This window comes from Rhea pennata, chromosome 2, assembly GCF_028389875.1.
Source record: "Rhea pennata isolate bPtePen1 chromosome 2, bPtePen1.pri, whole genome shotgun sequence".
NCBI classification, from domain to species: Eukaryota; Metazoa; Chordata; class Aves; order Rheiformes; family Rheidae; genus Rhea; species Rhea pennata.
The window spans coordinates 93,143,209-93,161,500 of NC_084664.1; the positions used below are offsets into that span (position 1 = coordinate 93,143,209).

At 40.0% G+C, this 18,292-nt stretch overlaps 1 protein-coding gene across 2 annotated transcripts in view; it reads right to left on the bottom strand.

Moving 5' to 3' along the window:
- Window positions 1-18,292, bottom strand: part of RNF144B (ring finger protein 144B) — an 85,630-nt gene that overhangs the window by 46,774 nt on the left and 20,564 nt on the right. The window contains exon 1 of one of the 2 annotated variants that reach the window (XM_062568038.1): window positions 3,787-3,951. The exons of the other annotated variant lie outside the window; for it this stretch is intronic. The gene's annotated coding sequence lies outside the window, so the exon portion shown is untranslated. Of the gene's footprint in view, window positions 1-3,786; window positions 3,952-18,292 lie in introns of those variants that run through there. 2 annotated transcript variants of the gene reach the window in all.

Here is an 18,292-nt window from a genome sequence, read left to right on the forward strand (position 1 = left end):
CCTCATACATAATCCCACTCCAATTCACTCTATTGCTTCTATTTATGGTCTTTGAAGTCTGTCAGAAGGGTAAAGCATTTCTCTAGGTTTTATATAAACATATATATATATATATATAAAAAAAAAAAAAAAGTCCCTTGAATACAACATGTCTGAAACTGCCTTAATTGAGGGAGGCTAATAACTAATTCTGTAGATTGAGCGAGATTCACATGGCTCAAACCATTTTACCTACTGCTGGCTGTCTCTGGGACTTGAGGACACTAACTCTGTCAGGAACACAGGACAAAAAAACATTTTTAAGTTCCATCATCAAGTGGCCCAAATTCCACTCAAGTTAAAACTGCACTTGCAGGCACTGAAAGCATTCAGAAAAATCAGGTAAGGTGATAGTATTTCTAATGACAGTACTTGTCCAATTCCTGTACTTAAGCAAGGGATTTTTCTTTGGAGGCTGAGCAGATTCCCCTAGAAATACAGTAAAAACCACCTAGATCTCGGGCAAACCATAACCTTTTCCCTTTAATAAAATAGAACAAGGGGAACCAGAGATGAGGAACAGTTACATCATTGTGGGCAAATATCTATATATGCAAAGAGATCTAAGAAATTGCATCAGTAAAATATTTCACATATAGCTATATTTTTCATTTGAAAGTGTGCTTGCAGCACATTTAACCTAGCCATGCTCTCATGCTTTGAAATTTCAGCAATGTTACAGTCAGCTCTGCTCCTCACAGAAGGAAAAGGAGTTGGAGAAGTCCCACTTCAGTAGGAAGTGCAGGATGAGATCCTTTGTAATTTGATATCTTATCTTTTTTTTAATGAGTGTTTTAATATCTGCTAAGAATGATCTATTTTATGAATGTGCCCACTCAGTTCCCACTGAACTGAAACCATTTGCAAGAGTCACAGAGAAAGTTTACTGAAAACTATTTTACTGATCAGCACAAAGTTATTTGGCACAAGCACCTCTGTAAATATTTGCCCAAGACTGGGTAAATTTGCAGTGTATGATGGCCCTCAGACCTGTTCTTCTCTGTTGAGTGAAGAGGATCATAGTCTAGCACTGGAGCTCAGCTGTGCTTCAGCAGAAATAGAAAATGATAGAAGTCAAGCTTAGTATCATTGCTATCCCTTTCTTAGAATCTTCTTTTTTGTTTTGTTCCCCTTCACAAACAAAGATTATTATTTTTAGGAGATGGAATGAATATAAGATTATTCTTGGCTCTTCTCAGTAATAAAGAAAGTTTGTGGAGTGCATTACACATGGCCTGGCTTTGGCATGGGAAAGCTGGCAGGAGAAGGTAAAACTGTACCCACCACCCAGGGAGCACTCAGGGGAAGAGAACAGATTTGGAATCCTTCTCTGCCTCAGGAAAATAAAGGTCTGCTTTGATACATGCAAAGAGGTCCAGTGGGCTCAGTCTGTGGTGACATTGGCAGCTTGCCACACATATCACATGTGCTTGTGATATCCATAGGCCTAAAGCTGTAATTATGGTCTCAGGTTTCACAATACCCCAAAAGATATTTATGGATCTGGTATATATGTTCTATAGGCATTGTGTACTTTCAGACCCATCTAAGAAAGCTCCCTGCTCTAGGAGAGGGACAGCAAGTCTTCAGAAGTTTAAGCTACCCATCAAAGCAACATACTCCGCTGGGACTCATCACTGAAAGTCACTGGAAGGTCTGCACAGGGTGGATCACAAGCATAGGACTCAAACTTATGCCATAGATGATATCAGGGCTGTACTAATGAACTGGGAACTAGGTTAAGTATGAGCACTGTTTGTTCTCCTCTAAAGTGACTTGCTTTTTTTCACAGTTGCATTTTAAACTTACTATGATCGTAGTAAGAACAAATTACTTTCCTCCTCCAACAGGAGGGAAAGGTCAGGCAACCACTTTCAGGTTATTTATTTATTTAATTTTACAAAGTTTAGGAAACATTAGGTAATAGTGCAGCCCATGAACCTCACTAGAGAGAAATAACTCCATACTGTTGACTATTAACTTTTACTCCAAAGTACACCACCACACCAAAAAAAAAAAAAAAAAATCATTAAAATGTCACTACCTGTGAAAGAGGACAGAGACTGGCCACGAGGAGCATGTAAAATACAGTTCAACATGGGGAACATAAGCCATACAGCCAAATGCTATTCCTACATGAAGCTCAGGGAGGTTTCCATGCCCTCGTAAGAGCATTAGCACTTTGTGTTAAATACTCCCATCATACAGTAACATGCATGGAACAAAAGGAGTCTGATTCTTGTCACACTGGCTTGGCCTTGGAATAGCTCCAGTTTATTTTGAAAAGGAATATTTCCCACTTTACCACAGCTTTAGACACTCTGCAAACACATTCTTGTTAATATATAACCTAAAGAATTGTTTCCAATAGTGTAACTACAGCAATCCTCTTTTCAACGTACTATTCCCCCCCCCCAACATAGCTTACATTCACAGAGAGAAGGGTTTCAGCCACTTTCATACTATGACAACAACCAATACACCCACTCATATTTTCAGGCATAGACAAGTCCTTAGCAGGAGAAGAACTGGGCCAATGTATTTGTTTTGGAAAATATTTAAGGAAGGGATTTTGAAACAGTTTCCAGAAATATCGGTATTCCAAACCCAAAGCTTGCCCTTAACCGAATGCATTTGCCCTTCAGTCTGAGAGTAGCCAAGCATATCACGTTACTGTGCCTACTCACAGTCAGTTGTAAAGCTGCACAGCAGTATTTCAGTCATGGCCTATATCTGCACTAAAATTCACTTCAAAGGTATTCAGCATCTATTTATCAAGAGGATGGGAAGTTACATTACACCGTTTCCTTAACTATAGTCCTTTTAAGTATTTTAATACTTACACTACTCCATGAAGGAGGACATTTGATATAATTGTAGGAAGTAAAATACCTCTGTATTACAAAAAATAGAGAGGCTTATAACAAACCAGAGTGAAACATCTTTATTACCAAAGCAGCCTGGTACTGAGAAAGCCTTACACTGAGAAAGAGAAAGCAATACAAATGTACCGATAAATATGCAATTTTCTGTTATACTTAATGTTAAAATAATAATAATAATAATAATGCACACTAGGAAGCAAACATATTGTACATTTAGTACATGCTTACTTAAACTCTGTAATACCAAACCCTGAATAGATCAGAAGTGCACATTAACACTTATTATACAGATCAGTGTATTTCTCCTTTACAGTATCAGCTGCACAGCACTGGGACATAAGAAATGCTTTTAAACTAGGAAGAAACTGTGCATTTCAAACTCAGACTCCCCACAGCTTAATCAAATGTGTTTTCAGTATAAAGTGAATTCTTGTATTTAAGCTACAACAGATACATGACTGATAGTATGCCATCTTAGCAACTGCTTTTCACAGAGATACGTCTTACTGCTGCAGCATTTTCAAACACTTCATGCAGGTAGATATTTCTTTAGAAGTTACACTGAGAAAACTACTTTCACCCTTTTGAAAAATACTTGATGACTATTTAATTTTCTTTGTCCTTAATAGTCTGGATTCTAGTATTTCCTTTTTGTCTTAGATCTAAGCACCATACAGTTAAAGATTTTAGCCAAACCACATGTAACATTTATTTTAGCTCTTTAATCATACCATTTCCTACCTTTGCTATTAACTAAGCCTTTTCTATTTTCTTCCATTATAAGCAAATGTTGATTTTCTGTTGTTTTGGTTATTTTTTGCTTTTAAGGAAAAAATAGACAAAAAGCTGTATTCCAACATACCTTGAAAGGAGAGTAGCATTCACTCCCAGCTGTTTGACTTCTCAATAGCTTCACTCACACTTCAGTGCTCCCAAGAATCATGTCACAACCACTGTAGCTTACAATCAGAAGCAGATTTCTCTCACACACCCTTTTCCTCTTCTCTGTGTATCTGACAGCTGTACACTTTTTAGGACTCTAACAGAACTTGTCTCTCAAGCCTTTCGCCACTCTGATAAATAACCCCTTCTCTGCTATTAAAAGCATGCTGCCATTGTATCTTAAAAGCACGTCACAGCTTGTATGCAGTAGCTGTGAGAAAGCTGCATTTATTTATACAGGAAGCTTGAGTACAGCACTTCCTACTTCCCATCTGAGTCTCAATTCAGCTGCAGGTGATTACTTAGATCCTGTTAGATTTCAGCCAACACATACCCTAACCTTCCTATTTTGGATATCCATCCTGCTTTTAATTATAACTCCCGTCTGACCCTGGACAAGATAAAACTGAAAGAGAGAAAGCATTAAATGTGACACTCAAAGTAACCTCTCAATTGCCATTTAACCTGTTTTAGGATAGCAGTTTGTGCAGCAGCTGACCTATTGGCAGATGATGCCTGAAACATTGTTGACTTCTGCTTATCTGCACATATGAAAAACGTGATCTAAAAGCAAAGTGACTTCTTCGTGCTTGAGGGAAATCAAAATTTAAACTCACAAATAGAGTATCAGTGTAATTTCAAATCTGAGTGCTTGACTGTGCTCAGCTTATTTTGTCAATACTAAATTTTGACTCCTTAAGCTGTGAATTCATGCACGACAGATTAGAAATTCTGCAGTTCTGTATTCCATACTTGAGGAGAGATAGTGTGATTTGCAGGAAAAGGTATTATGCTGTATGACACCAAATCCTCAAGAACTTTTCTCTTCCTGCTATAGGAAATGTACACACCCACAGATAAGGAGTACAGATATATCAGGGTGCAGTGGGTGCAGAAAAACAGACGGAGAAACAAGTATAGATGCTAATCTATAATTTTCTTTTATGATGAAATAAGTTTACTTTGTACTTTATGCAATTATTGTTGGCATTTTGCCTTCAGTAATTTACTGTGGAGATTGATGTATAGGCATTTCTTTGAGGGTATATAGAAGCTCATAACTGAACTTCTTTTTTTTTTTCAGACAATTATATTGCATCAGAAGAATTTAAGGAAATGCCAGAAAGTTCATGCAAGTTGAATGCAGCTTCCTTGCACTTATGTATTACAGCTTTGTTTTAATTATAAGATCACGTACTTTTTCCCCCGTTAGAATAAATACAGATTTTATCAATCTACTTGACATTTGATAATTTTGTATGGTTTTGTATAATTTTGTATCTGGGGAAGAAAAAATATAGTTATTCCAACTTGTGGAACCATGTTGATCCCTAAAGTGTTCATCAATCAAATTAGCATTTAAAACCACGTCATAGACATTGCCACTTGAGCTAACAGAGAAATTCCTAGCATTAATAGACTTTCATCCTCAGCAGAGACCAGTCCTAGACAGTAGACAAGAAACACTTGGGGTCAGAGCTATGCATTAGACTGAAGAGCAGTAGTGAAAATGTGGAATTCCTTGTTCAACTCCACAATTAGGAAAGGAATATCCCTCAGAGACTGGATTTTTATCTTCCATCTCTTTTTCCAAGTGTCAACCAACTTCAGCCTCTATCACTGTCTTTTCCATTAACTCCCCTCTCTTTTTCCTCCTTCTGTACTAGCTCTTCCTGCAACTTCTGTCTTTGCTGCTAGGGTTCTATCACACAGGTTAGACAGTGGAAGAGCAAGAAAAATCTTCCTGCACTCAACTCCTGTGTCCAATACCACAGTGTTTCAATAGCAAAAGTACAATTATCTTAAGAAGGAGAGTGGTAAGAAAGAAAAGATGAAGGAAGTCAAGTCAGTCATGCAGGTGTAGGGATAGTGGCAGAGTGGTCCAGAAATGGAGCAGAGGTTCCCAGCCAGTAACAAAGACATTAATGGCATCTGGTTTGGTACTTTCTCCTTGCTGGCCCAATAAAGCAAAAACAAGTAGCTTTTTGAAGTAGCCTCTAGCAGTCAGGAGAAACAACTGCAAATAAAAGCTAAGTCATCCCTCCTTTGGTTACATGATCAGTCTTGCTTGCTTCCAAGGAGCCTGCTCTATTGAATTATGAAAACTATGTTAGTCCACTGAAATGCTGATAAATTCTGAAAACTTCAGCTACAAACAGCATATGATATTTTATCCAGTGTCCTACTATATATCTTTATGAATGAGATTTATAATTTGACTGCACAAGCATGCAAAACTGCTCCATGTTCACAGCAAAACTAAGCATCACAGAATCGGTAGGAAACGTTACAAAATGTTTCTCTGGCATTTAATTTTCTGGAACATGCTAGCATGTTCAAGTTTCAAGCGTATCACTTCTAGACTAGTAAGTCCTAACCTGTGGTCTCAGCTTTACATACAGGTCAATCACTCACTGATACTCGGTGGAAAGCTGGCTATTCCTCTGCTTCTCTCTTCACTTCTCTGCTTACCCAGGATCTCAAGAGCAAAAAGGAGTCCAGCATGACGTGGTGCTGTACCAGAGGTAAGGCCATAAGCACTTGAGATGATTAATAGTGATGATTCTTTCCATTGCCATCACTGAAAGTCCTGAGCTGGACTGTCACGAGCTCTTCTGTCAAAATGATTTCCTTACCAGCTATACCTCCAACTCAGGTACCTCATAATTTTACAAAAATGTATCTTCTTGGCAAGCTACTTTTTGTGAAGTGTTATGAGTCATGATAAAATTGCTACCCACCTGAAATCTGTGAATCTCTCAAACCATAATGACTGATTTCCCTTTTTACCAAACAGATAAAATAAGAAACACCAGTACAGAATGTCACACAGTGCCAGTCAGGTCACAAACTAATCCCTCCCTAATACAATATTTTTTCCTATCACGGTGATACAAAGCACAATTTTTGGACACTCATAATAGACACTCATAAACTTGAGTGTGGGGAAGTCTCTGATGTGAGATAATACCTGCCAAAACCCCCGTGAATTTTCACTTGAGATAATAGGCTGAATAAGAGCAAAGGTTGAATACTAAAGTTACTGTGTCATTCTTGCAGCTACTCTAAATACTTACAAAATGACTAAGCCATCCTGGCATTAACTAAAATTACTAATTAATTTATGAGGTAGTTGGGTAAAAAAGTAATAGCATGACCACTGAAAAGATCTCTCACATCCCACAAACAGAATACCATTAACAGTAAATGAATACACTGAGTGGGTGCAAAACAAATAGTTTCATTATAATTCGGCATAAAGAACTAGGAATACCTCTGAGGGAAAAAAAGAAATTGTCACTACCCTGATTCACAACTCTTCAATTAATAAGAAGGAAATAGCCCCCCAAAATTACTATCCCTAAGTGTAAAATAAAAACAGGTTTTGTGACAAACATTCTAAATTCAGGGCCTAACTCCTACTCAGAGAAAAACTTGTCTATAGTCACTTCAGTCACTGTACATGAAAATTATCCATTTTCCTACATGAAAACGTATGTGTAAGAGAGGCCATATCACAAGCAGAACAGGTGTAACATAACTGATGTCAAAAACAAAACAAGAAATTTTTTTTGTCCACTGGATATACTTTTATGATCTGAAGTTGCAAGTACAGGGCCCCTAATGTCATGGGCTAAGAATAGTTTTCTACAGTGGGAAACTATTTTAAAGGGGGATTCCATCACCAGAAGTCATTTGCACTAGCTTCATGAAGCTAATGCCTTAATGCCTTCTCTGTTCAATATATATATATATATATATATATATATACAGATATTTATTTATTTATATATATTTATTTATACAGTCACAGAGAGAATGCTAGAAATTAGATGTCAGTATAAAAATACAGAGCTACGTAATATTTTGCATGCATATAAGCTTTACTCAGAATACCTACAAGAAAATCAAGATCATGTCTTTCCTGTTTAATAACTCTATTGTTCTACAATTCTGACTTGGTATGCAAGTCACTCTCTGACAAACTAGGCTTGAAATCTTAATAATTCCCTTTAGTTAAAACATATTAAAACTTTATTATAAGGTGCTTTAAAGTGAAATAAATCAAGTTGAATTATTTTGAAAGAGTAGTGGATACAAACCTAAAGAGTTGTTTTTTTTTTTTTTAACAATAAAAAAGTGAGTGGGATGGCACACTGTCTACCAAACATTTATAATCCTTATTATCTCAAAACATTTGGCTTTGTCTCAGACAGACACAAAGAAAAGTGGAAAAGTGATTTACAGTCACCCTGCTCTATGAATAAAGTAGAATGCAATATCCATTACAATTTGTTGGCACAGCAGACCATCTCCAAACAGAACACAATCATATGGCTTCCACAAAACTTTATTTCTTCTCTACAGATATTTTTTTCCTGTGTTTATAATTTGAAGTATTTCCTAACATACTGGAAACTAGCTATTTGGAATTGAGTCTGGCAAGGGATGTCAAGGACAACAGGAAGGGCTTCTTCAGATACATCAGCAGCAAGAGGAGGTCTCGGGAGAATGTGGGCCCACTACTGAATGGGGCAGGGGCCCTGGTGACAAGGGATACAGAGAAGGCAGAATTACTGAATGCCTTCTTTGCTTCAGTCTGCACTGCTGAGGGCAGCCCTCAGGCATCCTGCAGCCTGGACATGAGGGAGAAAGTCCAGAGAAGGGAAGACTTTCCTTTGGTTGAGGGGGATAGGATTAGAGACCTTCTGGGCAGGCTAGACATCCATAAATCCATGGGCCCAGATGGGATGCACCCACGGGTACTGAGGGAGCTGGCAGATGTTGTTGCCAAGCCGCTCTCCATCATCTCTGAAAGGTCCTGGAGAACTAGAGAGGTGCTCAAGGCCTGAAAGAAAGCCAGTGTCACTCCAGTCTTCAAGAAGGGCAAGAAGGAGGACCCAGGCAACTATAGGCCGGTCAGCCTCACCTCCATCCCTGGAAAGGTGATGGAACAGCTCATTCTGGATGTCATCTCCAGATATATGTAGGATGACAAGGTGATCAGGAGTAGCCAGCCTGGATTCAGCAAGGGGAAATCCTGCTTAATCAATCTGATAGCCTTCTATGATGGAACGATTGTCTGGGTAGATGAGGGAAGAGCAGTGGACGTGGTGTACCTTGACTTCAGCAAGGGTTTGACACTGTCTCCCATAACATCCTCCTAGATAAGCTCAGGAAGTATGGGTTAGACGAGTGGACAGTGAGGTGGATTGAGAACTGGGTGAAAGGCAGAGCTGAGAGGGTTGTCATCAGTGGCGTGGAGTCTAGTTGGAGGCCTGTGGCTAGTGGCGTCCCCCAGGGCTCAGTACTGGGTCCCATCCTGCTCAACTGATTCATCAATGACCTGGATGAGGAGACAGAGTGCCTCCTCAGGAAGTCTGATGATGATTCCAAGCTGGGAGGAAGAGTGGCTGACACACCTGAGGGCTGTGCTGCCATTCAGAGAGACCTGGACAGGCTGGAGAGCTGGGCAGAGAGGAACCTAATGAGGTTCAACAAGGGCAAGTGCAGAGTCCTGCACCTAGGGAAAAATAATCCCAGGCACCAGTACAAGCTGGGGGCTGACATTCTGGAGAGCAGCTCTGCAGAGAAGGACGTGGGAGTGCTGGTGGATGACAGGTTGACCATGAGCCAGCAATGTGCCCTTGTGGCCAGGAAGGCCAATGGGATCCTGGGGTGCATTAGGAAGACTGTTGCCAGCAGGTCGAGGGAGGTGATCCTGCCCCTCTACTCAGTCCTGGGGAGGACTCATCTCGAGTACTGTGTCCAGCTCTGGGCTCCCCAGTACAAGAGAGACATGGAGCTACTGGAGAGAGTCCAGCATAGGGCTACGAGGATGATCAGAGGGCTGGAGCATCTGCCCTATGAGGAACGGCTGCGAGAGCTGGGCCTCTTCAGCATGGGGAAGAGAAGACTGAGGGGGGATCTTATCAATGTGTACAAGTATCTGAAGGGAGGGTGTCAAGGGGACGGGGACAAACTCTTTTCAGTTGTCCCATGTGACAGGACAAGAGGCAATGGGCAGAAATTGAAGCACAGGTTGCCCAGAGAGGTTGTGGAGTCTCCTTCTCTGGAGATCTTCAAGGCCCACCTGGATGCAACCCTGTCTAACAAGCTCTAGGTGACCCTGCTGAGCAGGGGGTTGGACTAGATGATCTCCAGAGGTCCCTTCCAACCTTAACAATTCTATGATTCTATGATTCTATTAGTATTTGTCCCATACAGAACAGTGCCAGATGAAAGAAACAGTTTCAGCAAAAAATAGTAGGAAGACAGTCTGTTACCCTAGAGGGACCTCTGCTTTTGGCTGCTTAGAGATCTTGGCTTAAAAACCTACGCCAAGAAGAAGGAGGAGGAAAACCTATGACAGCAGTCATGGGACATGATGCCTCTACCTCTAGTCCTGTGGTAGCAGAGCATGCGAAATACTTTTCAGGGACTTGGAGACCACCCTGCCCAAATGGGTCCAATTCCCTGGCTGGGGGAAGTAGTTATGCTTTTGAAAACAAATCTTTTCCCCAAAACAAAATCCCACCATGAACTGCCATAAAATATATATATATATATCTACATATATATATATATCTACATATATATATATATATATATAACCAAACAGTTTGCCTTGCTCTCATATGTAATACATACTGATATTGAGCTGCTGAGGTCTCCTATGAACCAGGTAACAAGTGAGAATTTGTGACTGTCAAAAGAGTAAATTGTAAACTAGCGTTCACAGGACCATGTTACGTATGCACAAAGAGAAGACACTGAAGCTTTCCTGTTCTTCTGCTCTCTCTCAAAGTAAGTAGGCATTTTTAACCAGAGTGTACAAAGATTGCATGAGAAAAACTTAAGGCTTAGTTAAATAAACTTATTGTCTATTAACTATGCTCACAACTAGCGTCAGAGCATGGCACAGGTTTAAATTAGCAACAGATTTTTTTTTTCTTTTTTGGCTATGTGCCCAAAGTGACACAATCTGTTGACTTTTAATCAAGTGCTTTGGTAATGTACCTAGAATTGCAGTGACTCCAATTTAAACCAATTTAAAAACTGAGAGGGCAAAACCATACTGGCAGCCAGGACAGGAAACTTCTGTAACAGAGGAGGTCACCAACCTGTCCTTGTAATGAGAAAAAAATGTGCACACAGTTTTCACTCTTCCACTTCTACTGCTTCTTCTGTTCTGCCTCAAACTCTCCTCTGCCCTTTTTTGGAAATATTAGAAGACAGCTTTATTCCAACTTAAGGCAGTCTCCTAGGTAATGGCATTGCCCTAGCCTGGTGTGGCTCCATCTACAGGCTTTGACACTGTCTCCCATAACATCCTCCTAGAGAAGCTCAGGAAGTGTGGGTTAGACGAGCGGACAGTGAGGTGGATTGGGAACTGGGTGAAAGGCAGAGCTCAGAGGGTCGTCATCACTGGCAGCCAGACGGGAAGGCAGCTTAACGATGTGTTTCAGCCCCAACCTTACTGTTTTAACTGTATCTGCCAGCATGGGACATGGAAAGGTCAGAGATGAGATGGAGATGAGGCACATAATTTTATAGCAATTAAAGCCACTGGCAGGGGCTTCCACAGACACCCAACAGACAGGACCAAGTTGTGAAGCTAAAACATATCTTTGATTCACATATGAAATTACCCCTTTTCTTTAGTATTTAGGCAAAAGAAGGACTTACTCGTTGATTAATTGAGGGTGCAAAAAGTCATCCAAGTTGTGAGGAGTTCCTCCAGCGGATCAACTATGCCTGGAAATTCTGGAACCAAAACACACCCACCTAGAAAAATTGAGAACTTGTCCCTTTCTTCCAACATTCTTCCCCTTACTTGAAACTTAGAGAGCTTTTTCTCCCTCTCTTTTTCTGTTCCCCTCATCTTTAGAGCCTCCTTTCTCTACCCTAGTTTACATCTCACCTATTTATGGTGAGACCACGTGAGGAAATGTTTGCCCATATACATTTTACTTCCTACGGAATTTAATCATGTGGCTACATAATCTCATGTAACTGAGCATGGCACCATAGGGCCGTTCAAGGCACCTGTCCTCACCCTGGTGTTTTAGGCTGGCCACCTATGCAATTGCAGCATGCTATAAGGACACATTACCACTTCCCAGATGCGAAGCAGCAAATTCCTAAAACGTGCTCAATTGTTCACTGGCAGTCATCTGATCACACCACAGCGGTAGCAACAAAATCCAGGATTGCTCCATACTCTGGTCCCTTGTTAAGACAGTGACAAAAATTTTTCCCCGCCTCTACTCAGAGCAGAGAAGAGAGGAATTACAACAATCTCCTTGAAAGGAGATGTTTAACACACACCACCTAGCAAGTGGTTGTTAAATTCAACAACCCCCAAATTAGCATAGCAGGAGCTCAAAAATAAGCAGATTGCTTGCTGCGTGCAAGTGACGTAAGGATTTTTTCAGTTGCCCTGAAGAGATTTTTTTTTCAACTCTGTGATGTTTATTTTTGAGTTTCTTATATTGACGTGCCAGATAAGTTTATTAAAAATACATACTTTTTACCTAGTAATTTTTTTTAAATCCCTCATAAAACTATATATATCATTTTTGGCAGAGAGAATCTGTAGATAAAGGAAGACAAGTTTTATAAGACCTAGGAGGGGCAGAAGGGCAAGAGGCATACCAAACCTTTGGTTTTCCAAACACTGCTGAAGTCCAAGTAAATAGTGTTTTCTGCTTCGTTATTAACTGCAGTCATTGAAGAAATGACAAGGGAATTCATCTTTTTGTTAAGTATGACTTCATTTTCAAAAATTCACTGGCTCTGTTTGACTCCTCTATACTTATCAGGAACAAATTTAAATAGATTTTGGTATATCCTCCAACTTTTCATTTTATATATACAGATGCATTTCCTGTGGTACGACAAAACAATCAAGTTAATGAACTGGTTTCTAAGGATTTGTATCCCTGAAATGCTATTGAATTTACCACCAAAATTATTCATATATTTGTCCAATATCAATAAATTTGTTTCCAGAGAGCATCACTTTGTATCATATGTTACAAACAAAGCTTTGAAATGTGAACTCTGAATTCATGTGCATTGCAGGAGTTTTATCTTTCCGTGACCAGAGTACACGAATTCAAGGATGCATGGTGAAGAAAGCACATACAGTGAGCTCTGCCTACTTGTAAATAACTAACTTTGCTCTGTTCATTATCCTTAGGATAACTAATTGTCTACACAATTGCAATTTTCAGATCTGGAGAAAAGGCAATTTCCCAAGTTATAGGGCAGTCACAAGAGTGGAGCTACTGCATTGTGGAAGATGAAAAGAAGGATTTAGACAGGAGGAGAAACAACTGGTCCACTTGCATGAAAAAAGGTATGACATCTCTCACTTCCTACACGACATAAGTTACTTAGGGCAACTCCCGCTCTCTCTACAGGAAGGAGACAGTAAGAAGTTTCCAGGATCTTGCAATCTGCCAAGCAGGTATGAAAGAACCTGAAGGTTAAGGAGAATCAGGGGCCAAAGGTAGGGAAACTTTCTGAATCCCTTGAATATGAACAAAAAAGACTGAGCGTAACACTCATAGAATACATTTACTATAGTGAAGAGAAGCAAGGGAAAGGGAGAAAAAGTCATACATAATTTCAGAATATCTCTATCATTGCATGAAAAAACGACCCCCAAAAAGCTATTTGAATATGAAATATTTTGCTAATTGATTTTTTTCCTTTCTGTGACCAGCTCTTAAAATAACCTTTCAAGTTATTGTCTAGCTTCATGGTTCTTTGAGCAATAAAAACCGAAAAGCTGACAAAGAGCATCCCATTGCTTTCCCCAGTAGCCTCGCACAGAGCAAGCTCAGTGGTGGACTACAGACACGAAGCATCCCTGCAGCTCTGCTGGTAATCACAAATGTCTCACCATCATCCTGGTGTCCCAGGGAACAGCTGCCATAGGCTTCAGCTGTGAAAGCAGCAGGAAGCACCTCACTGGGTTGAGAGAACTAGAACAAGTATGCTGCTTCCTATAGAGCAAATCTCAGGGAAATTATCCAGCATAACTTGATGAAGACCGAGAAGTCCTATCCGAGATCCTGGTTATCATCAGAATATGCCAAAGAAACAATGCTTATGATAATGAATTCTTGTCTTTGGGTTAAAAAAAAGTATCGTATCATGATGTGATATGAAGCATGCAGCATTCAAACTTTGTACATGAAAACAGATTTTAGACTGCAGGAGGGGGCAATTTATTTACACTATGATTTTATTCTTGATTACATTGTTTTAGGAATTCGAAAAGTTTCTAGTTGTGTTTTACTGTTCTTTTAGGAATAGTAATTTACCTTCAAGCAAAATGACAGGAAGCATGAATCAAGACTGTCTAAAAACTAGCATAATAACTTCCTTTGTCCTTATTGATAACATTTTTGTTTTTGTGACCTGAGTGGATATTTGTGTGTGTGTTCACTGTGGGAAATCTCCCTCTAGTGACTCACCATTTTTGATGTAATATTTTACATAAAGACAACAGTGGATCTATTATGTCATTTCTTCTGTTGTAAATTGGATTAGGAAGGAGAAAAAAGACCTGGAAAACACCACAGGAAGAATAAATAAATTGGATGTTTTACAGGAAAATAGACAGATATTACCCTGCAGTTAATTTCCACTAAGTGCAGCAGAGTACAGAGTGACTGGAAACAGTGATGATACAGGAAAAATTACAAGAGACAGCCTAAGCTCTTTGATCATCTGTCTAGCAAGCATGGTAGTTGTTTTAGCTTGCTTCAACTAGCAGCAAGTACCCAAGAATCCTATGTCACTTAGCAATAACCATAATGCATAGCACTGCAAATACTATGAATTTTTGGGTTTGGACATCGTGTGGGCCCAAAGGTCCATCCATCACTCTGTCCTGTCCAGACAATCCAAAATGCGTTACTTGAATTGTGTTAGAGTTTAAGATTTCTGGCCTGGTAGAGTATCCCCAAAGTGATAACTAAGATCTCTGCTGCCTCTTCACCATCTTTGAAATGGGCTAGAAAACCTTGCCCCAAAATTTTATCTTTTCAAATGAAAATCCTATGAGACTATTACATAGTGCAGATAAAGTTAAAATAAGCAAGTGCAAGACTTAACTGTTGTACAAGCGTTTACAGACATGCTGTTGGAAGACAAGTCAATGAGAAAATGACTTTTGTCATTCAGAAGGTATTGTAAACACCTTTCCTTATTCAGAAGGTATTGTAAACTATGATTTTCCTCGAGAATGAAGATTTATTAAGTAAACTTGTACATAAAAAAATTGTTTGATGAGCAGCAAAATTAATGAAGCCTGGTTTCTAAGGGTTTGTGTTCCTTAAATTGTATTGAATTGTATTGAATTTTACCAGCAAAAGAATAACCCCAGCTCCCTGATAGCCCTTACAATATTCCCCTGGACCACGGGCAGTGCAAGCAATGATTTGCATTGACCTACATACATGCTGATTAGCCAGCCTACTGTATGAGGCCAATTTGCTGACTGGATGCTACCAGAAAATGTACAACCGTGGAGTACTGCCTGCCCTTTTTCACTGATGGCTTGAAAAGTTGTTAAGGGGACTGACAGACAAAAAATGTAATCCACGTGAGCGTTACTGCTCTAAGAAATCAGGCTAAGTGCAACACTTAACTCAGTTCCCAACCATTAAGGATTAGACTGGTGATTTCACAAAAAAAGTGGCATAAGTCTGCAGGGTACTCTTAAGACTTGTGACTATGTACACTGTTAATATGTTTTATGATTATCTTTGTTCATTACACACAGTAAGAAGCAGAGGAAAAAGCTTTCAAAGTGTCTGTGTGGCATATTTCAATCAGTCTTTTCTAAGGAAGATCAGTAGAAGCGATAAACAAATGCCATAAACTGTCTATTTGAATTCTAAGTGTTAATTTGAACAGTTCATTTTTCCACATTAACTACACCCAGTTTATATACTCTCGATACTGCTGACATAACTATTCTCTGGAAGAAATGCAGTGAGAAACCACCTTCCGTTCTTCCCACACCTTCCTCTGCAATTATCTTGCTGGTGCTTTCTCCCCTACTCCTTTCATTTCCAAAAAACAAACTTTACATTTTCTGTCTAAAAAGTTAGCAGTTCCATCCACCATCTCCACCTCAGGACCTTAACACCTTAGCATCTACTTGACAATTCCTGCTAATATTTCTACTGTCAGATGGGAGTAGTGATAATAGGCTGCATTTTGTACTACTGCAAGTTAAACTAATTAAGTAGCTTGGTATCATTATGATTTATCTTCTGGGCTTTCTGTAATCTGCTCCAAACTGTGGTCCCCCTGCTAGATATCATGCAAACACACAGGAAGTTGTGCTGTCATAAAAAGCTCATAGCCTGAGTTGCAGTCAGAGGCAACAGAAAGAGTTACAAAAAGAAAAAAGAAGAAGTAAGGGAAGATTAGTGAAATTACAGTAAGATATAAGCTACCTTTGTATATAGTGAGATCATTAAGGATATTTGGCATTTCTCCTTCAGCCTCCCTTCCTCCCCATCGAGAAAATAAATAGTTGCAATTCTTGACTGATACATAACTAGTCATCACTGTTGACTGACCACACGTAGATGTCATAGAGAAAGTGAAGGATCTGCAGGAAGAGAGGATATTTCTCTTATGAGTAATAAGAGAAGATGCTTTTATATAAGAGGCTGCACAAAAGAGTTAGATAACAAGCTCAGTGTCGACACTGTTAGCAGAAGAGAAGACAAGAGAGCAGCAATGAGTTGTGAAGGACCTGAAATACATGGACAAGAAGCAGCAGCACTTCAAGCTGGAGGGCTATGGGATGGAGGGCACTTGGCATGTAGTCCACCGTAAGAACTGAATATACATAGCTTAACAGCCAGAGCCAGCACCGCAGGATGGTTCCTGGTAACACCTAATACCTTAGAAGCACTAACAACTGAGACCACACACTTCCTTTCACTATTTCCAAAATTGTCCATTTTGTCATTTAAAAAAATGAAAATTTGGACAGTTTTTATGAAGTTGGGCAGAACACTTTTCCAAACTTGAGAGCCACATGAAACACTTTAACATCAGTTGATCACAAACATTTCTCAGTCACCTGATTTCATCACAAAGTCAAAGGTTTCTGCATGGGATTGATTAACTGAAGTGAAATTGTTGGGAGATTTTTTTCATCTTCTCATCTTTTATCAGTTCAGCCATGATCCCTTCTCATGCCCTTCCTCCTCCCAAATCCTCACTATTCAGACGGGTCTGTGAAGAACATGTTTTAGTAATCAGGAGGGTGCTCCACTTGCTTAATCATGACACAGATATTGTCAGCATTTGACTGTGGAGGTGCCTTTGGCAGGGTTTGTGTTTTGCTTTGTAGCCTTTCTCCACAATGTGAGCCATTTTTAATAAGGAAGCTGACATTCACAAATGAGAGGAACTTCCTCTGACATCTGTAATTAGAGCTTTGGTACTTGATTGTCCTGAAAACTGATATGAAGAAAGTATTCTTGGAGGGTTAGCTCTCTCTTAATGCTAGCTGGTACCTAGAAACAAACCAGAGACTCTAAATACCATGAAATCAATCTGAGCTCCACAGACCACTTTGGAATAACAGCTCTTGGCTGATCAGCTTCCTGAAACACAAACACAGAAAGGATGCAGAGATCTGGCTCCAAGAAGCCCTCTGGCCATCCACGGGGTGGGGGTGGCAGCTGCCAGGCAGGTGGGTGAGTGACACAGTGACTCAGCCCCTTTGCAGAGCTGCACACGGCTCCACCTATCCTCAGCGGCAAAGTCCCAAATCACGCTAACACAAACAACAGCAAGGGATCAGCCACTCTAGTCTTCAGCTACACACGTTTCTCCTTTCCAAAGTCCAATTGAGCCATTTAATAATCATCAGCACTGCGTTTTTTCAAAGCCTGCCTTTATTCAAGTCATAGATTCTCAGCACCACAGACGGAGCAGGTTAGGCGTAATAAGCATGCTACTCACCGCAAGTTCAGGTCTCCTCCTGAGCATTGCCTCACCATGCTTGTTGACTCTGGGAATCTTTTTGCTTTCACCAGGTGTCACGGCTCCAGAGGTCCTCCTCCATTTCTGACTTTTCTTTCCATGTGAGAACAATTAATCCATCTTTTTCCCAGCCAGCCCCAGCCAAGCAAGCGCTCCTTTTTTTCAGCCTCTTCCCATCATACCACCACTCTCTACAGGAACACCAAGTCTGGCGTCTTGTGCACTCCCCAGTTCTTCAGCCTTTTCTGAACTGTGCTGTATTTGCAGACCTCCTCACAGGAGAACTGCCCCTTGTTGAATAAAACTATAATAAAACTAGCAATAGCTGAAAGCAAAGCCTAACCTGAAATCACACGGCATGTTTTCAACACTTGGAGCACTAGACGGCCTTT